Source organism: Mustela putorius, unplaced genomic scaffold, assembly GCF_011764305.1.
Source record: "Mustela putorius furo isolate JIRA1106 unplaced genomic scaffold, ASM1176430v1.1 tig00003834_pilon_pilon_pilon, whole genome shotgun sequence".
NCBI classification, from domain to species: Eukaryota; Metazoa; Chordata; class Mammalia; order Carnivora; family Mustelidae; genus Mustela; species Mustela putorius.
In genome coordinates this window covers 119,651,957-119,679,824 of record NW_025421987.1, presented here as the reverse complement: position 1 = coordinate 119,679,824, position 27,868 = coordinate 119,651,957, and the positions used below count along the sequence as shown (strand labels likewise).

General features: G+C 40.8%; 1 long non-coding RNA gene across 1 annotated transcript in view; it reads right to left on the bottom strand.

Annotated features, from left to right (window-relative positions):
- The window catches only part of LOC123394480, a 343,240-nt gene that overhangs the window by 297,756 nt on the left and 17,616 nt on the right, over window positions 1-27,868 (bottom strand). Inside the window, exon 2 of the long non-coding RNA XR_006609255.1 lies at window positions 13,509-13,588. This is a non-coding gene — a long non-coding RNA (uncharacterized LOC123394480). The remainder of the gene's footprint in view (window positions 1-13,508; window positions 13,589-27,868) is intronic.

The following is a 27,868-nucleotide window of genomic DNA, read 5'->3' as shown; positions in this document are numbered from 1 at the left end:
TGGGAAAACTGGTGAAATCTAAATAAAATCTGTAACTTAATTAACAGTATTGTACTGATGTAATTTTCCTATTTTTTTTTTTAATTGTACCATGGTTATGTAGGATTTTAACATCAGGCAAGCTCTGTAAGATGTATGGAAACCTCTCAAAATATCTTTGCAACTTGCTATAAGTAGATAACTATTTCATAATAAAAACATTTGAAAGTTCTAACAAACATGATACTACTAATGTAGTTGCCATTTCAGGGTTCACAGCCAAAGTAGTGATCTAAGCACTCTGAATGCATTAACTTACTCCACCCTCACAATAACCTGTGAATGAGGACCATAATTATCTCTACTATTAGGACAAAATAACTGAAGTTTCAAGCATAGGGGGAACCTGCTTAGGACTGCACAGTTACCAAGTGATCCTAGGAAACCTGAGCCCAGAGCCCCTGTGTTCACTTTGCACACTCCATCACTTACGGATGGCCTCAACCTGCATGTTAGGGGCTGGCCAATGTCTGGATCTGACCCTGCCCACTGCCCAGGGTTCCTAGATCTAAACCCAGCTTGGACAGCTGACACAGCCCTCAAAGATGTGCAAAACAAGAAGGAAGAGAACTCTGAAAGGAAATCTAAAATGGAAGAAAGGACCTATACGTATGTGAAGAGGAGGAAAAGGAGAGAGGAGGAAGAAGAAGAAGAAGAAGAAGACGATGATGGCTAGTTAAGTTTGTGAGATTAGAATAAATAAGATAGCATTAAAATCCTATATAACAAAAGGACACCAACTGGGAAGACATTCATTCCTGTGAAGGCATTTGAACATTTGCATGCTGTTTGGGAAGAGGTAAAGATTTTCATTACCATTACATTTTTATTTATTAGTATAATTATTCCTTTCTAAAGCAATCACTAAGAGGAGGGCAATGAGAAGATCTTCTAGTGGAGTACAGCAAAACAAAAAACAAAAAATAAACAAAAACACTGAGAAAGTCTTAACAAAGGTGAAAAAAGATGAAGACAAATGTAAAATATGCTAGAAATTTTATAGTAATTGCCATCAATAGACATGAACTAAAGTTTAAGACCAAGACTGTCATAAAATCCAGTTTTATGACATTTACCCCTAAAATCACCTAATATAAAAGAAGCAAAATAAGATAAAAAGCATAAAGGCAGAAAAAAATGCATCAAAATCTAACCGAAGTGATCTATATGGTCATGTTAATAGGCTTCACAGTAAGTACTGCTAGCAATAAACAGTATCACAGCAAAATGTTAAGAATCGATGTATCAGGCAGATAAAACAACTTGTAAACTTATCTGCTCCTATTAACATGACTTTGAAGTACTTCAAGGGCATTTTAATACAACTGTGTCAACAACAAAAAAACATTTAAAATCACCATTAACCTGGAAGATTCCAACAGCTCTGCCCTAGTAACTAACAGATTAGCAAGTGAAAAGAATCAGTAATGAGGGATATAATTGATAGGCTTAATTCAATGAACACTTCCAGCATGAAACATATTATATATTTACATAAACACACACACCAAAAAACCCATAAAGCTGAACTGCATACTAGTCCATGAAGCCTCAACTAACTTCACAAAGTCAGCATTTCCTTATCACTCTAGTGTCTGAAAAAAACAAGGTAGTTAAGTGTTATTTTTTTTAAACACTTAGAAACATACCTTATCCAAGTGTCTAAAAAAGAAAAAAAAAAAAACAAAGACTAAGCAAAAATGTTAATACCACATATCAAAGCATGTAGGATGAAGTAAAATAACTTGTTTGAGGGAAGATGAGAGCTATAAATTCTAGGGGGGAAAAAGAAGCTGATAATTAATGAGCTAATTATTCAAAAAAATAGTAAACTCAAAGAATAAAATATTAAAAAGTAAGAACAGAAGATGATAAATTAAAAAACCATACTATAGAAAGTATTAAAATCCCTTTGATCCTCTGAAAAGCCTAAAAATAGTAAAATCTCTGACATGAATAATCAAAAGAAGGAATATATTAATATTGAGAATAAAAGACATGACCAGAGGTAGAGAGATTAAAAAGAAAACTGTGAACAATTTAAATATAAATAATATGGACTCAAAAAGAACTGCAATACCAGAAAGGTCCTAAAACCATTAATGAAACAAAAATATTTCCATCAAGAAAATGCCAGGCCCAAATGGTTTTATAAGCTAATCATTCATGCAAGATACTATTAACCTAGAAAAAGACAAATGTAATACAATGAAAAATATTTTTAAAAAATGGCCCACGGGCCAAATTCGGCTTGGCATCTGTTTTTGTAAATAAAGTTTTATTGGAACAGTGCTACTTTAAAAAAAAATAATAATAAAACCTGTTTTCTCTGCTGTGACAGCTTTCATGCTGAAAGGGCAAAGCTAAATAGCTATTAGAGACCGTTTGAGTCCACAAAGCAGAAAATTTTACATCTGGCCCTTAGAGAAAGTGTGTTGCTAATAAGTTTCACAAAGCAAGCTTCCGAAACAGAAGCCTGGAAGGTAAGAGCTACGGCAGAAGGCAGAGCAGGGTACATGGAGGAGAGGAGGAGGGCAGAGGAACGGCTGTTCATGGCTTAGAACATTCCATCAAGTAGAGCGTCTTCACAGAGAAGGGGAGATTTGAGCCAGGACTTAAAGGGCATGTGGGCATTCGCTGCGTGGATGGATACTTGGTTGGAACAACATTCCAGGTGGAAAGAAGAGGTAAGGAAAAGGCTGTGAGGCAAGACTGTACCTTCTGTGATTAAAGTACGGCCATGGGACTCTGGGACAGAGTTCAAAGCACATAATGCTGCCAGAAGAGGAGGTCAGAAAGGTAATGTGTATGTTATGGGAAGTGAAGGGCAACTGAAAGTCTGTAGGTCTTTGTAGGCCACTGTAAGGATTCTGGCTTTCATCCAAGTTAAATGGAGAACCATTCCATTTTGAAGTGTTTTGAAGTGTTTCAGGACCTATATTACTCAAACACCAATGGCTATGTTGAAAATAGTTGGTAGAAGGACAAGAGTACAAAAGAGAGGCCCACTGGGAGGCAAGAGAGGGCAGTGGATCAGACCAGATTAACAGTGGTACCGAGACTCTGTGTATATGTAAAACAGGCCAGAGAAACAGCAAAATGAAATTTACATGTTAAAATGGAGAAAAAATTACTGATCTCTAAATCGAATGAAGGTTCTAGAAGAAATGCAAATATATTCTAAAGATTCTTAAAATAGAAACCTATTCTTAATAAAATGAGTAACAAAAGCAGTCACAAATTTTTCTCTGTGATAAAGGAAGGTCCAAACTAACAAATGAAAAGGGTCTATACGATGTCCTAGCAGGCAGGAGGGAATAAGTGATCAATAAGAGGGCCTATCTTGGGAAAGTCACCAGGTTTCCAAGATGGGGGGAAAAATACACACACACACACACACACACACACACACACACATATAATATTTAAAATAAATATATTTATATGTGTATAAATATACGGTATGGACAATCACAGAGGTAAGAAGAAAGGCCAATCCACTCTAGACTGGAGAAACGGAATACCCCCATAACAAGTTTCCCTGAACTATTCAAATTTAAATCAAACCTTCAAATAAGAAAAAGCAGGCAGGTTTGACTAACCACGAAAATTCTGAAACAAAGAGATTAATGAGAGGGGCTGACTCCCTTAATTATTAAAGGTTATAAAATTATAATAATTAAGGGATCAACAGATGTATCTATGGAACCAATTACAGAAACCAAGAGTAGACAGAAGGACAACATATCTCACAGCAAAAGGCAAAGATGGCTTACCAAATGGTACTTTTAAAAATTGTATAACCTTCTACTGGCAAAGTACTAAACTGAATAATTGAATACACTGAAAGCAATGTAAATTCATCTACCTTCTCTGAAAAACACTTCATCAATACGAATGAAGCTCCTCTTTTGACTTAGTGATCTGGTAGTTCCAATTCTAAGAAGCCATCCTAAAGGAATAATCACGATAAATACATAATATGTTTTTTGTTTTTCCTAAGATACAAAAATTAAAAATATTTTTAGGGCTACCAAAAGGAGTAGTTAGTATACACTACCATGCATCTGTAAAACAGATGATTATCGAGACATGAAAAAAAATTTCTGATATTTAATGACAGACAACAGGTTATTGCTTAGAGAATTGCTGGCTTATACAATGCTAATTTAGAGAGAAGACATTAACTTGTATGGGTACATTCTAGAAAGCTGGAATCTTTTTTGAGTGACTCATCTTTATTTTTCCCCCCCTTTCCAAAATTTTCATTTTGAGCATATTATAATTATCTAATTAAAAGAAATGTTAAATCAAATGTTATAGGATCATAAAGCATTTAAGTTGCTTTAAGTTAGATTCATATTTATGTAAGAGCCATATATTCTGAACTCTATACATGCACTCTGCGCCTCATGTAAGATTTCTCAAGTATATAAAAATAATGCACACAAGTGACAAAGTGGATCAGATTTATAAGCCAACTTAATATTATGAAAAAATCATATGCAAACAATTGTAATTAGTGATTTTAAGTATATATTCACTGTAAGGCATTTAAAATAGCATCTACTCAAGTGAATAAAGGACTATTCAGTATAAAGGGTTAAAAAAGGGAGATAAGAGTGTTGATTTCTTGCTTCACAGAAACAGAAATGGAAAGTAGCCACAAATGGTATTAACATATGAAGTATTTTGACAGCGATCTACTTTTTGAAAGCTTTATCAATCTTAAAAGTGCATTCAGCACGAAGTATGCGATCATTTGTTATAGATGTGTTCCCAAAGTGTCTTCCATTCTTGTTGTGTATTAAATGAATTATTTTGATTTCAAAAACCTTGATTTTCTACATCGAGACAGTATCAAGATATATTTTAAAAGAGGCTAACACCCACGTGTAACGCATGAATTTTATACTGTTACTGAATCAGCATTGAAAAGACTGAATTTTCAGTTCTAACATGGCCCAGCGAAATTATTTTAATTTGATAGTTCTTACAACACCCCTATCAAGCCCTATTTTCTGTATAACCCATCCAGAGATACAGAATTGCACTTTCCTCAGTAGAGATGAGTTGTCAATCTCTGATCCCTTCAATAGGCTCCTATAATCTCACTGTTGACTACTTTGCTCTCAATGGGGAATCATTACTTGACACCTGACTTGGAAATCTGCCTGGTGTTCAATTTTATTTCAATGGTAGTCAATGGAAAAATCTCCATCCTCTACACATTCCCTTGTTATCTTTGCACATTTTTTTTTTTTTTTTTTTGAGGAATTTCCAAAGTTGAATGGGCCACTGAAGACCCGACAGGACCAGAACACTACAAGGGCAGAGAAGTGAGCAAGAAGATCCGAAAATGACACAGAGCTCGAATTCAGAGTTGCCTGGATGTTGAGCCAGGTCCCCCTTTAGCCATTGACAGGGACTGCACCCAAAGTCAGCCTCCAATGGGACCAATGACCCGACCTCAGCACGCTCCCTTCCTCCCACAGGAGGGATAAGCAACTTCCCATGGTTTTGAAGGTATCCAGATGCTGGACAGGTGACTTCCCAGGACAACCCTACAAATAGCTGCTACTTCAAAATCCAGTCTGCCTGCTGCCAAGCATGTCTGATTATTCCTCCCCTGAGAAAGATGCTCCCTCAAGCTTTCCCTGAAAAAGGAAGAGCAGCCGGGGAAGACTCCATTTGGAACCTAAACCCCCAGTGAGAAACCAGCAAGTACTGTGGCCCAGCAGCATAGCTCGGAGGGTGCGGGGAAGTTAGTGGCCCCACAAAACCCCTTTCTTGTTGCTCCTGGCTTTTCAAGTTTTTCCTCACAAAGCCTATTTCCAAAATCTTGTTTGGACATTGTGGAGCTCACCTTGAACCACAGTATAGGACAGGAGGCGGTTCATGAGGACCTTGCCGGGCATTATGGAGTCATTGGTTTTGCTACACAGAGGTCATTTTGATGGTTTATGACAGGTCTGTGCTCAAGTGGAATTTTAATGGATGAATAGGGCTCCGGAGTACAGTGGATACAAGGGGTGGGCTTGAGAGCTGAAAGGGTCCTTCAGAGAAGAGTTCCTACCAAGGCTTAGAAGGAATGAAGGAAGCCACTGACCACCTCAACTTATAAACAATTTAGTACTGAGGAAACTAAAAGGACAAGAAAGTAGTGAAAGGAAATAAGGACGGGTGTTCTGGGATCCTGTGTGAAGAAGGGCTTTGAATAATAGCCTCGGAGCTCCACTTCAGGGTTCCTCAAACAAGGGTCTATGGCTAACCACCTGAAAACAGAAAATCCCCCTAGGCTTCAGAGCCAGTGCTTTCCTTTTGCTGGTGTGGGTGGCAAGTCCCACTATCTAGAAAGTTTAATGAGGGGAAATGAGGTCAACGTAATATTTGTATAACACATTCAGGCAAATTATTATATTATTGTGTAAAAATGGTTTCAGAGGAGTTTGAAAAAGAAATGTAATAACAGAACATGCCTCAGGCTGCAGTTAGGTTGAACTCACAAAAGCCTCTCTGTAGCAAACAGATACCAATTCATGTTGCAAAAGATAATTAATATTCAGTAAAATATTCAACATCATGTGGAACATCAATGTAACGTTAACTTAGATTTTATTGGAATTGTGTCTTTGTATTCACTTTGATTTTATAGTTGTAGAGGCACTATTAGCACAGGAGAATGCATCCAGGTTTCCAGTTGTACTTATTAAAGTAACAAAACTAATGTCAGGACAGGGGTTGAGTGAGGGGTGATAAAAGATTCAGAGGAGCATAGGCTCCTCAGCCAGACTGTTTGGGTTCAAATTCTGATTCTACTACCTGCCTGCCCCGGGACCTTGTCACTGAATCTCAGTCTGCTGTGAAAATGGAATTAATAAAAGTTCCTACCACACTAGGTCATCATGAGGAATCTGTTCCATATATTAATGCTGTCATGCGCTTGATAGAAAATAAAGACAGCTCCGGCTGTTAACTATTGTGGCTCCTTTTTCCTTTTAGTGGGAGCCATATGTGGTTCGAGGTGATGATACCCACAAGTCCCAGGGAACTTGTCACATTATAGATAAATGTGGATTTCTGAAAAATCATTTCAGTGAGTAGATTGGATGGCGAGGAGAAATTTAAACTCATTCAGGAGATCAAAGTGAGTGACAATGTTATTGAGAACATTGTTCTCTGAGTCTGTTCAAAGGGTGGCTTCTGGGCCAGCATTACCTGGGAACTTGTTAGAAATGCAAATTCTCGTCTCTGAATAAACAGCTCTGGAGATAGTACCCACCTATAGGTATTATCATGCCCTTCAAATGATTTTGCCACTCTGGGACAGGAACTGGCAGACTCCTTCTGTAAAGGGTCAGATTTAAATATATTTTTGCAGGGCACTTGGTCCCCTTGAAAACGTTAAAAAAAAAATGGGTATGTTCCAATAAATTATTTATGGAACCATGTACAGGCTGGATTTGGCCAACTGCCTATAGCTCACGGACCCCTGCTCCAGGATGCTGAGGACAGCCGCTGTGACTGGCAACAACAGAGGACAATGTTGAAGTCTGGCTTCGAGGTGGTGAGTTTGAGATAGACACGGACAATTCTCAGTTGAGTATCTGGCTCTGGGGCTTAAAGGAAAGAGCAGGGCTGAAGGTATAGATTTAAAGGCAGCATAAGATGCTTATGAAAAGGTGGGTGCAGGTGACACTGCCCATGATTCCCACGGAGTGTGAGGCACGAGCCAGAAGGGCAGACCACCAATCCCAGACAGGCAAGGAAGAGCAAACACCAAGAAAGATGGTGAACCTGACAACAGAGCCGAGAACGTGGCTGTGACCATTTCCAGCCCGCACAGTACCACGAGAACGGAATAGCAGCTACCACAGGAACAGTCAGGGCATCCGTGACTGTATGCATACCTTGAAGTTATGTATGGGGGGTAAAATGAGTATGTCCAAAGAGTGAGGGAAATTTTCTTTCTTAATAAAAATTGCAGTCCATGGGTAGATGATCTAAGAGAAGAAGACAAAGATGGGTCAACTGAAGGAATGAGGTCCTTGACCTGGGGAGAGTTCCCACCAAGAGCCTAAGAATGTGGGACTGGTCCCAAACAACAGGAAGCACACCGCATTTGTCCACACCAACCAGAAGAGTAGGGACACTGGAGCTTCAGGGTGGAAAAGAAGTTCAGCTTCAGTTATGGAGGTAACCTCAACCTTATCAACAAATTAGATTAGAAAAGATTAGGTTGAGGATTGGAGAACAGTAGACAAGATAATAAAGTATCATTCTTTCAAAATAAGTCAAACTTTTCACTAATTCAGAGCATACTTCCCATTTAGTAGGAATTAGTTTTGTTCTTTAATTACACTGGATTTATGAACAGGCGAGGCATACAGGAGATTTTATTCCCTGTTCTCTATTTTAGCATTCATATCTTGATGCGCTCCTTCACCTAACCCAAGTTATGCTGACATGATCTTTGACTTCCCACGGAGAAGCGTTCATTTTAACTGGCAGGCAAATGATATTACACTCCAAAGGCCCATCATGCTAAATGACCATTAAACCATTACACTTAAGAACTGCCTCTCAGGATAGAGATTCCAAGAGCTGCACACAGTATCACTGTTTAACTATCAGCATTTTAGAGACAGGGAAATGTCATCACCAACCTCACATGAATTCCTCCGGTTATAAACAAAACATCTGTGGCTGGTTAGCTCAGCTGGTTCATCGATGGAGTTAAATGACCAAAATCTTGGGAGGAATCCTTGCCAAGCTCTGGATACAAGCCCCTTAGCTGTCACCCCTGTTAGATGAGGCACCTCACAAATGGAATTTTGGATTCAGACAGGGTATAGAGGCCACCATCGCATCCCTCAGCCTCCTTGCTCCTTATTCCCCAACAACCTCCCACCTTGCCGCCGCGCACCAGCCCCCTACCCCACCCCACCCCATCCCTGGTGTTCACAAGGCTATTTTTTTCTCAAGATTTTATTTGAGAGAGAGAGACAGAGCGAAGACGATGACGACTCCCTCTTGAGCAGAGAGCCCGATGTGGGGCTCAATCCCAGGACCCGGAGATCATGACCTGAGCCGGAGACAGACACTTCACCAGCTGGGCCACCCAGGTGCCCCAAGAGGTTATGGCACCCCATGCCTTCTCCCAAAGTCTTCCTTCCACTGTGGCTAATTAGTGTTCTCCTCCAATCCCTCCCAACACAGTTGGCCCCCAAACCACCGAAGTCCTAGTATATTTCTCACTTGACTACAGCCTTCCTGAGTCTCTACACGGCTGAGTGACCACCCTGGGAACTCTGTATTCTCTGATTTAGTTCACAATTACCTTCAGCGGGAGATGCTAAGCTGGCTGAGGACAATAGTACAGGTACAGCACAGTATCATATAAAATCAAGGTCTTTCCTATTTCAAGTGCTGGATTTCTTAGTCGGGTAATCCTGAGCACTGCATCTAACCTATCTGGACATTCACTTTCTCATTTGTAAGGTGAAAAGCCATACCCAGCTCTAATTCTCTGCCTTAGCTTTTTAAAAGAACACTGTAGTCTTTAGTGACCCTCAAACACGTGACTGGTGGAGGCAGATCCTATGAATAGGTAAATGTACATCTAGAGCAAGTGCAAAAAACAAAACAAAAAAACCCCACCATGCCTTACGGGCCCTGTGGGTCACGAGCACCGGTTCTTCTTTGCCTTCATTTCTCTTCTTTTCAGCCATGCCTTTAAGCCGTGCAGGGCCATTCGTATCCCACACTGGGAGTCATGCTCATTTTGACTTGTTCACTTACATTTTTAAAAGTGTGCAGTTTTGACAATCATTTTTAGGTCACAATTTTAAAAAGGCAACCACAGGGAAAAGTCTGTGCCTGGTCCACAGGGAAGGTAATCAAGTTTTATTTATTTATTTTTTTAACTGAAGATTTTACTTATTTGAAAGAGGAAGTGAGAGAGCACAAGCGCCAGAGGGAGAAAGGTCAGAGGCAGAAGCAGACTCCCCGCTGAGCAGGAAGCTGGATACAGGGCTCCATCCTGGGACTCTGGGATCATGACCTGAGTCAAAGGCAGATGCTTACCTGACTGAGCCACCTAGGTGCCTGGCAATCAAGTTTTCCTAGAGAAACCATACATCACCTTTTTCCTCCTCTACTACCGTATCAGAGGTTCTCAAACTGATCTAGCGAGTCCAGATGGGGCTGCACAGGATATCTGTGAAATATTAACTACTTTTCTCCTAATACTAGTTGGCACTTGCTTTTCTCATGCTCTTGTGTATAACTGCAGTTTTCTGGAACCTGGTATAAGGGACATCACGAAGGCTTGAAGGCAGAACCAGATAGGGGAATCCAGCTACCTTCTACTAAGCCAGACACTAAAAGTTAACAAAAATGTGGAGAAAAGTTTACGCTTCTTACCATGTTTGCTTTGGGAAAATCCCTTTTCCATAAAAAATTTTACATTAACTTAACGGGCTTATTCTAAATGAAGCAATAAGCAAATTTCTCATTTTTAGTTTCTAATATGGTAAATCTCTATAGCCATAAGCCACATATAAAAGAGCCTAGAGGTCCTCGATGACTGAAGAGAATGAGTCAGACTAAGACATCTGGGACCCACTTTTCTAGATCAATAATGGTATGAAATAAGCATGTGGCAAATAGAAGAATTAAGTTTAATTCTGAATTCTCACTAAGACATATGAAAAATATACTCACAACAGATTAAGATTTTATCTTTTACTGATATCCAGAACCCTGAGCATTTTTCCCCCCAAAGAATGCCAGTAGGGTCCACACAATCAAATCACCTCAGCTTTCAAAAGCCCCATTCTGCAGACCATGAGGGAGGTGGAATAAGGAATAGAGAGGAAATGAAGTTCTCACTTTCTCCGGCTTCATAAGGTCAGCTCAGGGATGGCACCCCTATACACATCCTATGCAATACCACATATATTAGTGTGCTAAGGTTGTTCTAACAAAATACCACAGACTGGCTGACTTAAGAGATTTAGTTCTCAGGGCACCTGGGTGGCTCAGGGGGTTAAAGCCTCTGCCTTCTGCTCAGGTCATGATCTCAGGGTGCTGGGATCGAGCCTTACATCGAGTTCTCTGCTTTGCAGAGAGTCCGCTTCCTCCTCTCTCTCTCTGCCTGCCTCTTTGCCTACTTGTGATCTCTGTCTGCCAAATAAATAAATAAATCTTTAAAAAAAAAAAAAAAAAAAGGAGCGATTTAGTTCTCGCCGTTCTAGAGGCTAGAATATCAAGGTGTTAAGTAGTTCTGGCTTCTTCCCGAGGCCAGTCCCCTTGGCTTGCAAAAAGCTTTCTTTGGTCTTTCTTTGGTCATGCCCTTCACCTGGTCCTAGCATATCCCTAGTAGCTAATTAAGACCCCACCCTACTGATTTCATTGAATCCCCTCTTTGAAGGCCTATCTCCAAATATTGTCACCTGGAACACCCATGTGAACTCACTTAACCTTAACTACCTCTTTCAAAGCCCGGTTTCCAAATATGGTCCCATTTTGAGGTATGAGAAGTTAGGACTTCAATACATTAGTTTTGGAGGAACACAACTAAGCCTGCAACACCATGGTGAGAAAATAATGCTCTTCTGCTTCATGATTATGAATATCTTACACCCTATTCTCTACCTGCTCATCTTTCTACGTGTACACAGGAAGCCCCTTGTATTCACATGGCTCAAGTTCTTCATTTTACTAAACTCAGGTACAGAGAGGTGAAATAACTTGTCTAAGGTCACACAGCACATTATTGGTTCACACAAGGAAGTGATGCTTTTAATTTTTAAATATAATCTTATTTTCAATATTCGGGGAGTGTATTATTTAGAGAAAGCTTCAGTGATTTTAAGAGAACATTTGAGGACTGCTTACAGTTATTTCCTTTGTCAAGAATTCTTTTTGTTCAATTATCATGCCCCAATAGATTTGTCTATTATGTGTAGAGAATAAAGGATGGGGGCGGGGGTCGATGGGTTTGTTAGTTTCTTACACTTGAGTTTGCCTACATTGAAGCAGATCCATGTTCAAACAATCCTTGCCAAGTGTTTGAAATCAAACCCTTTAATCACAGAGAAGCAATAAAAACAGAATATAAAGAAACATTCTGCCTCATGACCTTCTGCTCTGGTAAAAAGCAGCTGCCAAGCTTACAACTCCCTAAAGTTCTGCTAACTGGGTTAAGAGCTAGAACAAGCCTCCATAGAGGGGAAAGCAGGTGAAAGGCCACTGACTGGGAAGGCAGAACTCCCCAGGCACCGTCAACAGCCAGGACACCCCAGGTGTCTTCAATAGTGGACGCTCCTTCCTTCTTCCACAAGGCATAGCTGAAGAGACGCCCCGCGACCCCATGAGGCACTACTCCCCCTACCTTGGGCCCAGTTCTTCTTGGGAAACCATTACTAGAATGTGAGAACAGCAGAAGGTTTCCAGTGTTAAGGAGTACAAAGTAAGAAAAGATTGGCAGGAGACCTTGCCTTGTTTTAGCGATCAAAAGCAGGGGCCAGCAAACTACAACCTAAGGGCAAATCTAGCCTTTCAGCTGAGCATGAAAACAAAACCATGAAACAAAACAAAACACAAAAAGCAAAATAAAATTTCAGGACACGTGAGACTGTCAACATCAGATTTCCGTGTCTGCACTCATTTACTTATATATGGTCTAAAACTGCTTTGCTTCTACAATGACGGTAGGATTGAGTAAGGGAAACCATACGGCCCACAGAGCCTAAATTATTTACTCTCTGGTCTCTTCACAGAAGTTTGCAATCATCGAATCTAAACTTCGGAGCCCGCCCACCCCTCATCCCAAATCTATAAAGCTCAGGTTTCAGATTTTATTATCTTTTGCATTTTTCACCCTGGAAAATTTTACGATTTAGCAGATGGATATCAGTTGAATTTAGGATTTTGTAGGACCTGGTAACCCTCCCCCCCAAATTTAGATTTCTAAATCTTTTTAGAACAGCCAAAATATCACAGTTTGAAACCAAAATCCTCTAAAGTGAGAAAACTATGTTTGGTTTCACTTCCAACTTAATACAATGAAAGGATGCCTACAGTCATTTTAATGTTAAACTGTTTATTGTAACTACTTGGGAGTCGTAAGAAAAACTCAGATCATATTTTATCACAGAGCTCTAACACAAAATGCCTCCCTCCCGGTATCCACCCTCCCTTCTATCTATGGCAACTCGCTTCCCCACCTTCAACAGACTCAAAGCTGTTTAACCCACGGCTCCTTCAGGAGATAGTTCAACATAAAACAGTACATCAATTCCTTCCTCTGAGCTTTTCCTGGCAAGAAATTATTACCATAAATCAAAGTGATTAATCAAATTAAATGCTCCAGAAGCCAGATAAGGCAGATTACAAAGGGAATTACGGAACGTAGCTTCTAGTAAGAGTATCAAGGAGTTTAAAAAGAGTACATCTGAACATACCTCTCCTCTGTAGGTCCTGAGATCAGTTCTACTAGGTGAAAAGGATGGGTGACGGTCACTTCATGGTAATAGGCAGGATTCTGCAATAACAAACACCTTGAGTTAGGAGTTTCAAGCAACAATGCAGAAAAAAAGTACTCCATTATTCATTACTTCATTACTCCAGGTCTTTGCCTGCGTCTCCACAATACCTCCTTTTCCAGGATTTCCATGATGTGACAAGTTTATCCTTGTCATAATGGGAAGAAACCACCAAGCCCCTTTGCTAAATCTCAAACCAAGCCTGACTGCCTCGCCTGAAGCCTTAAATGTCAAAAGAGAGGAAAGCAGGGGCACCTGGGAGTCTCAGCCCTTAAGCATCTACCTTCCACTTGGGTCATGGGCCCTGCCTTGGTGAAGCCCGGCATCGGGCTCCCTGCTCAGAGGGAAGCCTAATTCTCCCTCTCCTGCTCCCCTTGCTTGTGACAATCTCAGGAGCAATTTTCATTGAAAATGTTTCTTGGCAGACACATGGCGGGAAAAAAGTTTGGTGACTGTGGTGTGCCTAATCTTGGAAGGTGAAAGTTCACAAAAGCCTTGAAACAGACCAAAATATCCTTAACCTTCAGCTCTCCAGTCTGTGAAATGGGAGGTATAATAAATTAAATACTGCAGGGGCCTGCGAAGAGAAGGTATTGAAAGTAATGACAGTCCAGTAGATAGAAGACAAACTGCAACATCCTTGATTGTTTTATATCCTTAAATTGCTTGGGTATGTATCTTACTGATTATCACAGCTAATTTATAATACTTATCCTGCGTGTGTGAATTAAGGGAACAAACCTGGGTGCTTTCACTTCCATTCTTGGCATCATCATGAACTCTCAGGTGCAGCTCAGCCACTAAATAATGAGAAGGGACTACCTCCAGCTTGGGTGCATTTTATCTACCAAATAAATCAATTTAAAACCTATCTTGACACTCTCCCACCCCATCATTTCAATGTGGAGAAAAAGGAAAGAGATTCAACCCAACTAATCCAATTGCTTCTCGAAGATACAGACTCCTTAAGTGTTGCCTCAGACTATGTCTGACCTCTTGAACTCACAGAGGAGAAATTAAGGCAGAAAAACCTAACAGTTCAAATCGCAGCAGCTTGAAGATTTGGTAAGATTTAATCTCTGAGTTTCCTGAAGGCAAAAAAGGTGGAGCAAAATAACCAAAGAGTAACATATTGAAGAATAGCTTATTTTTAAAAACTGAAAATGGCCCCAAACACTGAACCCTTCAAAGGAAAGATGTTACAGAAGTTCAAGGTTATCATATTAAGTTACCAAAGCACAACAATATTGACAGGCAACTCATCAGGGAGAGGCGAGTTGAGTACAAGCAAGCAAACAAACAAAAACTTTAGATAACTGGGTAAAAGGAAACTTTTGCTTGGATAACTACACCAACCTCATGGTGGACATAATACCCTTATCTGCCTCACAGATATTTTCATTGCGCAGCGGATCGGGAGGTATTTCTGTTTCTTAATGTTGCTCATTGGCTGGGGTAAACCAAAAAGGGATTTGTTCCCCTGGAGTCATCTTCTGAATGGTCACCCCAGGAAGCTTCACCATGAAGTTAAAAGCCTCTCAATGTAATCCCCTGAGCATGCCATATTGGTCTACAATTTGGTCTCTTCTTAGGAAGGCCTTGGAAACTATGTGTTAATATTCACACCTGGAAATCTCTACTTCCAAGGCATCTGCAATCCTCCCTGGGGACCAGGAAATAAATACTGTCTACGAACAAATAAAGGGTCTCAAAATAGTGTACATCATCAAGAATCACTTGGCAGGACTTATTATAAGTGCACATTACCATCACAGAGATTCAGATATGGTAGATATAAATTTTTCTAGGCTTTGTTTTGTTTTTTATAACACATGTAAAATTTATTGATCACATAATATAAGCAATGTAACCCGCCAAATCTCTCAAAAATTTACCATCTTTGAGCATTTTATTTTTCAGAGCATACCTTTATGGAACAAGTATTCATTCTGGTGTTTTTTTTTTTTTTTAAGATTTTATCTATTTATTTGTAAGAGAGAGGGAGAACACAGGAAGGGGAAGCAGCAGGGAGAGGGAAAGGAAGAAGTAGGTTCCCTGCTAAGCAAGGACCCAGATGCAGGACTCAGTTCCAGCACCCTGGGACCGTGACCCAAGCTGAAGGCAGATGCTTGACTGAGCCACCCAGATGTCCCTCCTTCTGGTTTATAAAAGAGAAAGCTGAGGTCCAAAGACACCAGAGAATATACAAGAATATACTCAAAACCACATAGCTTGTATATACAGAAGTCAAGGCCACAAACAGATAACTTCATTCATTCATTCATTCATTCATTATTTCTCTTCCTTGTTTTCTAACTACTTTCCCCCCAAACTCCTCCACTTGGTCACCCTGGGCCACCTGCTAGCTTCTGAACCTACCTGCATATACCTGCCTGCCCCCCTTTGCTCTTTCCCTTCTCCATGCCTGGAGCATTCCCCTTCTCTCTTCACTTGCTCATCTCGTCCTTTACTCTTCGATCAATCACCTTCTCAATGACTATATTATTTAAGTGACACCCCCCGTTCCTGGAAATACCTTGTCCTCCTTCCCTATCTTCCCCATCCTTCTGAAAGATGTTCCATGGGTAAAGTGATATATACTATTCGCTCTGAATGATTTACATGTGTCTATCTCTTCCACCAGGACGGTGGTTCTTCAACCTTAGCAGCATGAGAACCACCGGAAGGACTTTTTAAAATGTGGATTCCTCACTTCACTCCTAAAAGATTTGATTAAAGTGATGCCAGTAGTACCAGTCAGCAGGCCATCTTGAACAGTCTTGCCCTAAGGCATTGATTCTCACCAGGGATGATTCTGCCCCTGCCCCCGAGGACAGTTCACACTGTCTAGAGACAGTTTTATCATCAGAACGAGGGTGGATAGCTACTTGGCATCTCTGTACTAAAAATCCTGTACTGCTCAGGACAGCCCGGCAACAAAGAATTTTCCAGTCCAAAATGTCAACAGCGCTGAGGTTGAGAAACCCTACCCTTGGAGAGTGCTTCTCACTTACCCCGCGTCAGCACCTAGAGGGCTTGTCAGGGCCTGTATGGTCAGGCTGCATCCTCAAAGTTTCTGATTTGTTATGTAGGTCGAACGTGAGGCCAGGAACTGTACATTTCTATGAACCCAAGTAAAGGAAATGCTGTTGGTTCAGGACCTAGTGCTGGGGAACAAATTTAGTAGAACGAGCACTCCATGAAGCAGGGATCTTGGTCTCTTTCACTCACTGCTGTCTCATAGCACAGTAGTCACTCACATGTCTAATTTTTTAATAAGATACCCACACTTCCCACTCCCCCTCTCCACATAGTGATTCTGCTACCCGCGATCTTTGCATTGTACACTGAGAAACCAGAGTTGTTTTTCTTTGTTTGTTGCTATTGGGGCAGCAACTTTGTAATGTCTTCTATTTCTCAGACTCCTCAGTTTGTTTACTACCAACCAAAGAAGTCTGATGAAGTTCATGTGTTCTTCTGCCTGCCAGGAGAACGCTAGGATAGCATCTCCACAATGAGATACCTACAAAAGAAACAAATCATCAAGTCTCTGCACTTTCTATTTATTTATGATGGAACTATATAGTCCTATAACTATCTGTCAAGCAATTCCCATTTTCAAAAAATAAGGTCAAGGTTCCTGGGTGTCTCAGTGGGTGAAAGCCTCTGCTTTAGGTTCAGGTCATGATTCCAGGGTCCTTGTGTTGGAGGCTTGTCTCTCTTTCTCGGGCTCTCTGCTCAGCGGGGAGCCTGCTTCCTCCTCTCTCTCTCTCTCTCTCTCTCTCTCTCTGCCTACTTGTGATCTCTGGCTGTCAAATACATTAAAAAAATCTTAAAAAAAAAAAAGGTCAGAGAATTCTCTCTCACACACACATGCAAACACACACGTATGTCTTAAACCTGATGCCTGGAGGTCCCTAGCATTTGAACACAACTTGGTGTTGTGGGACTTGGTGTGTCTTCTCGAATACGCCTGCACTTCCATAACCACATCTATGGCTGTCATTCTAAGATGGTATCTTCCAGGTGCTGTCAATTACCTCTCCTTACATCACTTTCTGGGGGAATATTTAATTCAGCTCCTTTTATCCTGTGCCCAAGGCCAAAAATGAAGCAGGTGATCTCCATAACTCAAAAATGTCTGATATCTTGGACTCTATTGCCCTGGTTAAGACAGGCATTTAATGAAGAACTGGTGAATGAGAAGTTTAATGGCTAGAGTCAAGACACTCCATCTTAAAAATCTCTTTTTACTTACATGGAATCATCAGCCAGGGGTATTGATTTGCATTTACTGACTGGACTTTCTATTGTTTTCAGATGTTACTATCCTCAGCTGGTGCCTGCAGGCTATTAGTTCCAGGAGGGTCAGCTTGCTGTCCTGAAAAGCCAAAGCGTCCCCTACTGAGTTGAGAAAGCTGAAGCATTCTACGATGGCTCCAGAATCCACCTCAAGTCAGAGAGTGAAAGGGTGTTTCACTGATCGTCCTCATTTTACAACAATGAGAATCTACCGAGAAATAATCCAAATCTTAAAAAATGCTTTACAGTTCATGCTTTATTTAAAAAACAGCAACCAGTGAGTTGTAATTTACATGCTATGGAATTCAGTGTTCAATGCAACGATTTTGGGTAAATGTACAGAGCTGTGCATTTATCATCACTGTCTAATTTTAGACGATTTCCAAAGAGAAACCTCGAGCCCATGTGCAGTTCCCCACTGGCATCCCCTGCCAGAGCTAGTCAACTCCTAATCTACTCGCTGTCTCTACAGATTTGCCTTTTATGGCAATGCTATATAAATGGAATCATACAGTATGTGATCTTTTGTGTCTATCCTCTTGCATTTAGCATATTGTGTTGGAGGCTCATCCATGGTGTAGCAAAGAGCAGTACTTCATTCCTTTTCGTTGCCAGACAGTGTTCATTGTATAGATCTATTACAATGTATCTATTCACCAGTTGATGGTCAGTTGTTTTGTTTTGTCAATTAAGAATAATGCTGCTATGAACATTGGCACGCAAGCTTTTTGTAAACATATTTTCCTTTCACTTGGGTAGATTCCTAGAAGTAGAATTTCTGGGTCATATGGTAAATCTATGTTTAACATTTTTTTTTAAAAGCCAGACTGTTATCCAAAGTGGCTGTACTATATTAAAATCCCACCAGCAATGTATGAGGGCTCCAGTGTTTCCATATCCTGTCCAATATTTGCTATTGCCTTTTTTCTTTTCTTTTCTTTTCTTTTTTAACTATAGCCACACACACAATTCCCTCTAAATGCTGAAATAAGAGTGATTTCAAATTTGGGGCACGAATATAAAACTACAGCTGACATTCATTGAGGGCCTACTCTGTGTAAACTCCTTTAAATATGTTACTATTAGCCTTGGAGCACCTGGGTGGCTCAGTGGGTTAAGCCTCTGCATGTGTCATGATCTCAGGGTCCTGGGATAGAGCGCTGTATCATGGGGCTCCTTGCTCAGTGGGGAGTCTGCTTGTCCCTCTGCACCTCTCCCTGCTCATACTCTCTCTCTCTCTCAAATAAGTAAATAAAATCTTTTAAACATATATATATATTACTCTTGGCCCATCATTAATGCAGTAAGACATCACCCATAACTTACAAATAAAGAAATAAAGCGCAGAGTTTAAATATTTGCCCATATTTCGGATCCTAGCAAGCAGGTGGCCCTCTGAATTCAACGCAGTGTGACACAAAACCTAAATATAGTAGTGATCCATAAAAGCCAAGACTTGTCTGAGTCGGCTTTATTGGCTTTATCTTGTTAATCATGGCCAAAACATTTCTGTCAATGTCATTAAAAAGAGGAATCAATAAACAATAAAATCAATTGCTCCTAATAACTACAGATATTCCTTTGAAGGAACAATACTGAAGTTCTGGAGAAAAATTTCACCTCAATACATTTTCTTCCAACATCAAATCTCAAAGTTATAGTCCTGCTTCGGATTTAACTAGCAAGATATTTATGACAATCAAAACTCAAATGAAACATACTTCATAGCAATGAAATTGCTGAATAGTTTTTATTAACTGTATTGAATCCTCCGCCACTATCTAAAGATATGTAATTCTGACAAAACTGCTATTCACATTTGAGTGCTCAGAAAACATTTATTGCTAGTTCCTGAAGTCCCATTTGTGACTAAAAAATGCTGATGTTTCCTCTGACTCATATTCCATTACAAAGATACTGCTAGAATGGTGATGGCCAAAGTCACCGGATAGAACTAGCTCAAAATCTGTAACTTGCTCTTCTCTGGCCATACCTCTTGGTCTACCCAGTCCCCTACCACCAGTCATGACTCCAAGTGATCCCCTCATCAGCGTTGGACAAGTCATCCTGCTATCTCCATTCCTGGTTCTTCTCTGCTTTGGAGACACTCTGAACAATGACCAGAAATTTTCGACATTTCTGGTTGAATACCTTTATTCCCCGTGGATCCATTATTTCACCCGTTTGATCCAAATCATTTGTTAATGAATACCCATTTCTATGTTTGGTTTTAGGATATCTGGTGATGAAAATCATCCTTATTACTCCAAGTATGGTCCACAGACTGGTATCATCAGCACCCTCCAAGAATTGCAGGTTTTCCAGCCTCATTCCTAACCTATAGATCAGAATCTGCATAGTTACAGTCTCCCCCAAAGATTCTTATGTGCTAGATCATTAACTTGGGCTGGTATGGACTCCCAGGTCTAACCCCCATACCCAGAACCTCACAAACCTGAAAATCTGCCCCTACCATGAGAAACAGCAGGGGATCTTTATCATTCAGAAAACATTCCTTTTTCCTGTGTTTCTTCCCTCTGCCTCCAAGCATAGTTCCAAGCATAGTGAAGCCAAGCTCTTTAAACGATGACAAAAATCTCTTGACTGTGTTACCCTGTAAGGAAGAGTGCACTACTGTTGATAATCATCTGCTTCCTCTCTCTGGAGGAGTGTTAGAGAGCCCCATCCTATTCTACCCGGGTCTGCCCACATGACTTACTTTGGCCAATGAAATGTAAGCAAAAGTGACATGTGTCCTTTCTAAGCAGAAGCTTTAAGGGTCAGTTAATGCCTTGTCTCTCTTTCTCCACTATCACAAGACTGGCCCAGATGGTGGAGGTTCTGAGTCCAGAGAGGACAACATAGAGCAGAACCAAAAGTGACCTGTAGAGGGCAAGCAGAGCTGCTGCTGAAAGGGGGATTTGGGGTCCATTTGTTACAGCACGTATTTGCGTAAGTTGACTGATGAACCTTGAATCACTATTGTTTCTCCCTTTCTCGGTTAAAGAAAAATGGGGGCGGGGAACAGACCTCAGAGAAGTATTATTTATTTTATTTTTTATTTATTATTATTATTTTTTAAAGAGTTTATTTATTCATTTGACAGACCAAGTTCACAAGTAGGCAGAGAGGCTGACAGAGAGAGAGAGGAGGAAGCAGGCCCTCCGCAGAGCAGAGAGCCCGATGTGGGGCTCAATCCCAGGACCTTGGGATCATGACCCGAGCTGAAGGCAGAGGCTGTAACCCACTGAGCCACCCAGGTGCCCCGAGAAGTATTATTTAGAGGTGCATTTACACATGAATTCTCTAGAAATTAGGCCATCCCATTCTCCTCTGCCATTTTTTAAGTTTTGTTTTTTTTTAATATAATTCTTCTAATCTCCAGATCCCTCCCAGTCTGCATAATAATTTTTATTTCTTTACAACAGGGATCAACAGATGTATTCAAATGTCTAGGTAGTAAACATTTTGGCCTTTATAAACCATATGGTCTTTCTCACAACCACTTACCTCCACCACAGAGCATGAAAGCACAGTGAGAACCTACTACAAATGCACGAGCATGGCTGTGTTCTAATAACACCTTCCTGGATCAAGGTTCTACACGTAGGAGTTATTCTTAACTTGTCCCAGATTCTAACCCCTCCAATTAAGCCAGGAATTAAGTTCTCACAAAATCACAGAAATTTCACCTGAAAGGTTAGCTCCACCCTATAATTTTATGCATAAAGAAACTGCTACCCAAACCAATTAAAAAGTCATGTCCAGAAACATAAACAGAACTCTAGCTGAAGTTATGCAGGTTGAAATATTGAGGGATAAATGCACTGATGTCTTCAATTTACTTTGAAATGCATAAAAAAGAAGATAGATTAATGAATGAGATAATCAACCAGCAAAAGTATGGGTAGCGGGGCGCCTGGGTGGCTCAGTGGGTTAAGCCTCTGCATTCGGCTCAGGTCATGATCTCAGGGTCCTGGGATCGAGCCCCCTATCGGGCTCTCTGCTTGGAGGGGAGCCTGCTTCCCCCTCTCTCTGCCTGTCTCTCTGCCTACTTGTGATCTCTCTCTCTGTCAAATAAATAAATAAAATCTTAAAAAAAAAAGTATGGGTAGCTAGGTATGTGAAAAAGCAAAGACAGTATTGTGTTCATTGTAATATATGGATGGTGGATATATAGATAATTCACTGTAAAATTCTTTTAACCTTTCTTGTATATTTGAATTTCTTTATAATTAAATGTCTGAGGGGAAGCAAACGAAATGCAGAATTTCCAGCCTCACCTCTAACCTATTGATCAGAATCTGCATTGTAATAATCTCGCCAGGTGATTCCTATGTGCTAGACTGCTGGAAGTCTACAAGTGTTAAGTATAATCAATTGATCTGTGAAATGTAATTCTACTTGATAACTATCCCATGAAAATTTATCAAGCAGCATCTGGGAAACTGACCTATGTAAGGTTCTAAGGCACCAGCTCAAACACTTTCATGTTCATTCTATAAAAAATTTTGAAACCTCACTATATGCTGGGCACTGGGACACTACGGTAAAAAGACAGAGCCAAAACTTTGCTCTATCAGGAAACAAAAACTAGCCAACCCTTGGTGGTTTTGAAATTCTCTAACACCTTTCATCTGCACTACCCATTAGGCTCTTAGTATTGACCATGTTGCATTTGAACATTGTTTCTCATGGACATTGCAAGCTCCTTTGAAACACAAGGATCCATGCACTGGCCTCAGTGACTCATACATGGTATCTGAAAAAAAAAGCCTGGTGCCATGTTTGTTCATAAATGGTGTCCCTGTGTATATACTGTATATATATATATACTGTATAGGCTAAGGCACTGCCAAAGTCATGATGTATCCTTATTTATATAAAAGGAAGGCCTTTACCAACATGCTTCTAGCAGTTCAATGGTTAAAGTTCAATGCCTTTACCTCTCTAAGGAAAAGTAGAATCAATGAATTCTTGCCTTCTCATAGACTAACCAGAGAAAAACTATGAAAATGATGGTTGTATGTCAACGTATGTCCATCTTATTATTCATAGAGTCCATGCTTGTGAATTTGCCTACTCACTAATGTTTACTTGTAACTGTAACATCTTAGCAAATGCTTGTGGCACTTCCACGGTCATTTGTGAATATGGCCAAAGTTTGAGCCACCGTGTGCACACACCAGCTGAGGTAGCACAGGCAACACTCTGCCTTCCTGTTTCACCTCCCATCAGCAAACAAATATCCTTCTCATGGTCTTTAGTGCCGTGTTTTTCACATTCTGTGTGCTTTTGGTCGATTTCGCTGTTTAAAATAGCTCCCAAGCCCAGTGCTATGTGCTGTCTTATGGCCTTTAGTACAAAAAGGGTACAAAGTGTCTCACAGAGAAAATATGCCTATTAGATGAGCTTTGTTCAGGCATGAGTTATAGTGCTGTTGGCCATGAGTTCAATGTTAATTAATCAACAATATATATTTAAGAAGCTTTCTTTAAACAGAAGCGCATGTAACACAAGGTTATGCATTTAATTAGCTGATGAAAACGTTGTGACCATAAGACCAGGAACCTAATCCTATATTTCTGCTAAGGGCTACTGTTGAGTATTCACTAATTCTGGATTTGAGGTTTTTTATAGACCATTAATGAGAATTAACTATATATCCGAACAACTTTGTACACTACCAGGAACTCATCACCAGCAGCTTAGGAGCCATTACCTAAGTTCTGCCATAGGCACCACCTCTTTGTCTTCATCAATGAAAAGATGAAGTGTGTAGACGAGAACACTAATTATGGGGGGGGATATAAGCAGAAAGAAGAAGACATAACAAAGCAAAAAGGCTCAGTGTGTGCCCATCCAGAGTGAAGAGTAAGGAGAAATCACATAGTAAACAGCATATAAATTATTTCTGTGCTTTGAGGGTCATAATGTGTAGACTAGTATACTTGGACACAAACACAATTTATGATGATCTTAAAGGTCACACTGAAGCCTGATTCTTTTTCTTTTTAATAACTCTCGAGGACACTCTGAAGCAAAAGACAATCAATCATGGAAACAGATGGGATATAGAATGTGCTGCTGTGTTGCAATTAGTAAAGGGGGATATGGATAAAGCAAAACTCATTATGCTGAAAAGCAGAAACCCTGCAAATAGCAAAAGACCCTGTGGTCGACCACAGCTGTAAACTGAAGGGCAAATGAACCGTTGTGAGGCAGAGACAAGACCAAAAATGACAGATATACCCAGGTCATTTGCAGCTGCTTAGTGCAAACTAGGAAAATTAGTAAGTAGTCCTCAAACACAAACTGAGAAAACAGTAGGCTTGACAATGTTCTATTCATGGGCCAACAGCAGTCACCTGCCCTCATAAAGAACATTGTTTTTTAAAAGGTGTTGGATCTGATGGGTTAAAGAACCACAGTCCAAAAAGGTAGAGATGCATTGATACCACATATTTGTAGGCAAAACCCAGAATCGGCTTTATAGATGGCTCCACAATTTTCTTTGATTTTTGTCAGGGCCAAGGAGCCCATCCATAGTATGAGTGGCTGTGGGACAACCCGATTTATCTGCATCTAGGCCAGCTCTGTACCCCAAGGATGATATACTGCCTTGCTGCCCAAGTGTGGTCCACAGATCAGCAGCAGGAGGTCAGTTGGGTGCTTGCTGGACATGCAGACTCTCCCGCTCCAACCTAGAAATACTGAATCAGCAGACCTTGCATTTTAACAGAATCTCCAGGGGATTCACACTTTAAAGCTGGAACAACATCGCCTACAACTAGGGGGACCCATCATCCGGGATCTGGTGTAAATACTGACAGTCCTATGCTGTGGGAAACCTCTCAGCCTCAAGCCAACCCGGACAACTGGTCCCATTACCACAACCAAAGGGAGTTCTCAGCAGAGACTTGAGAATCACAGCCACTTGGAGAGCACTGCACCCTGAAATAATTTCCCAGGCTTTATTTTGGAGACATATTTGCTTTTGTGTGGTTCTCACATGAAGAATGCAGAACAAGGCCAGAAAGATTCATATAAAAAGCTAAGACTTTGAAGAATGTTATTACCTGGATGTAATAACCCAAGGAATCCAACTTGAAACTGAGCAGAAAGAGGCCAGGAGACACGCTCTAGGAGCCTAGAGCCATTCAATAGGCTTGCTGACATTATCACCAAGACCTTTCAAAGCCAGGGTCGGCCACTCTCCTACAATGGTTCTCAAACTTTATGTCAGAGTCATTCCCCCAGAGCTTTTTAACAGAGAGCTGACCCCACCCTCTGGCCATCTGATTGAGGAAATCTGGGGAGGGGCCCAATATTTTGCCTTCTTAACATGTTCCCCAGTGATGCACATGATGAATTATGGGGCTCATACTTAGTGAGCCACTGTTCTAAAGGTCCCAACTTCTCCATTCTGGGAATTTTTTCTATTTTATTTTATTCTATTTTTATTCTATGCCCTGTTCATCAAACAAAACAAAACGCCATCAACAAAGCAATGTAGCATTCTGCTACTCCTGAGCCAGCAACAACAAAATCAAGTGGGAGCTTATTAGACACGCAGGATCTCAGGCCCCACCGCCGGTTGCTGAGTCAGGATGTGTATTTTACCAACATCTCCTAGTGATTTGTTGGCACAATAAAGCTGGAGAAGCCCTGATAGAGGGACTGTGAAGAGGTTGTTCAATCTGCATCTTATATATAAATATAACTGCTTAAGGTCCTCTGAACTGGATTCTATGCCCTTCTCTTCCTTTATTCTTTAATTCTTAAAAACATTTCAACTACAGAAGAAGACACTTTGTTTTCCCACAGCTGCATAGAATCATTGGTCAGAATGGCTAAAACAGCTTACCTTCAACACCAAGATCAGAAAATCTTGTTGCTGACCGTGAAGGAGCACGTACACCTGCCCAAGCAACAGAAGGTCTTCTGGTCTCTCCAGGGATGCAACCACTCAGAGGACGTCACCACAGCCCATTAAGGAAATTTGGACACAGTCGGTGGCTGTAGGTGGACCTAGAAACCGCTGCTCTTTGCAAAAGTTTCTGTACCCTCAAAGGAGGGGCAGCATTTATTGGCTACAGCTCATTGGGAGGTTTGATTCCTATCTGAACAGCTTACTAAAAAGCAGTGTGCTCCCTTCTGCAAATTGGTAATGCTGCTGTCACATTCTCTACCTCCATTTCCACTTCACCAGGAACACAAGGCCACATACCCTATAATTTCTTCTCTGGATTCCCTGCACTAGATACCGAGTCTCCTGGAATTAAAAAAATAAATATATGGTACTCATGCTCTCTCTCTCAAATAAATAGATCTTTTAAAAAATAGTAATAGTTAATATTTACAAAGCACATGTTAGGTTCAAGATATTATCTTAAATACTTAACGGCCATTTATTTACTCCACAAAACAACCCAAGAGGTAGCTATTATGATTAGTCCCATTATACAGATTAGGGAATTTGAGACACAGAGTAGCTAATTAACTTGCTCAAAGCACCCAGTAGGCAGATTCCAGAGCCAGCACACAAATAAAAAAAAGACATACAATCATTTTTATCTTATCTTTTCATTCCATAAAATTCTAGCTTTTTAAAAATTATAATAATAATAGAGAGGGTGTCGCATGCAGGAGAAACCTTATTGGATTGGACAGAATATGTCTTTTAGGGGTGCCTGGATGGTGCAGTCGGTTAAGCCTCGGACTCTTGGTTTCAGCTCAGGTTTTGTGATCGCAGGGTTGTGGGATCGAGCTCCAAGTTGGGCTCTACACTCACTCAGTACAATCTACTTAAGACTCTCTCCTCTCTCCTCCTGCCCCTTTTCCCTGCACTCTCTCTCCCTCAAATAAATAAATTTATTCGAAGTGAGCAGGGGAGAAGTAGAGGGAGAGGCACTAACAGTCTCTGAGCCCACTTCAGGGCTCGATCTCACAACCAAGATCACAACATGAGCCCAAATCAAGAGTCAGTTGCTTAACCAACTGAGCCACCCAGACGTCCCTAAAATAAATAAATAAATCTTAAAAAAAAAAATTTTTTTTTAAATGTCTTTTGACCTATGTGCATCTCTGCTTCCTCCTGTGGTAGGTAGGTTAATAAAGAAGCACTCTGTCTTTAACCGAAGTACTATATAAGTCTGTGCCTGCTTCGTATAAACTGTAATAGCAGAGGACAAAGACAATGATCAAAAGGATGATAATCACTTAAAATAATTCATTAATTCTCACAACATCCTTGTGAAATACAGGAAATCGAGTCTGGATTAACTGCTGGCAACCATCAAAATGTGGCATGCCAAGATTCTATTTCTGTTCTTCAGGTGGGTGGAGGGGGGCTTTCTGCTGCAGAGAATTGCCTCTCAAGAGGGGGAGGGAATGTCAAACCTCTCTGAGGAGTTGCAGGAAAAGAGAGAAAAGGAACAGAGCACTCCCTACACGTCCAGCAGCAGGGATGAATGGATGATCACCAAATCTGGGACCCAGCGAGGCTACAAATTTCCCAGCCTCCTCTGCAGATGAGCATGGCCACGTGATTCAATTTTTGACAATGGAAAGTGAGCAGCAGTCATGCGCAGCTCCTGTTGTTGTACCCCACGAAATCCCTCCCCCTCCCAATTGCATGATCCTCTCTCTTGCCCCATCTGCCAAGTGGATGCCAATACCTGGGGCAGCCTAGCAAACCAGGCATAAATGGCAGAGCTTTTGTCACCCCAGGTCCCTGAAGAAGTGCCTGGGGCAATCCTCTTACCTCCCCAGCCCAATGCTTCCATTACACTTTACCTACATATTCCATAATGTTAATTTTTTAAAAGATTTTATTTATTTATTTGACAAAGAGAGAAAGTAAGAGAGGGAACACAAGCAGGGCGAGTAGGAGAGGGAAGAGCAGGCCTCCTGCTGAGCAGAGAGTCTGATATGGGGCTCGATCCTAGGTCCCTGGGATCATGACCTGAGCCGAA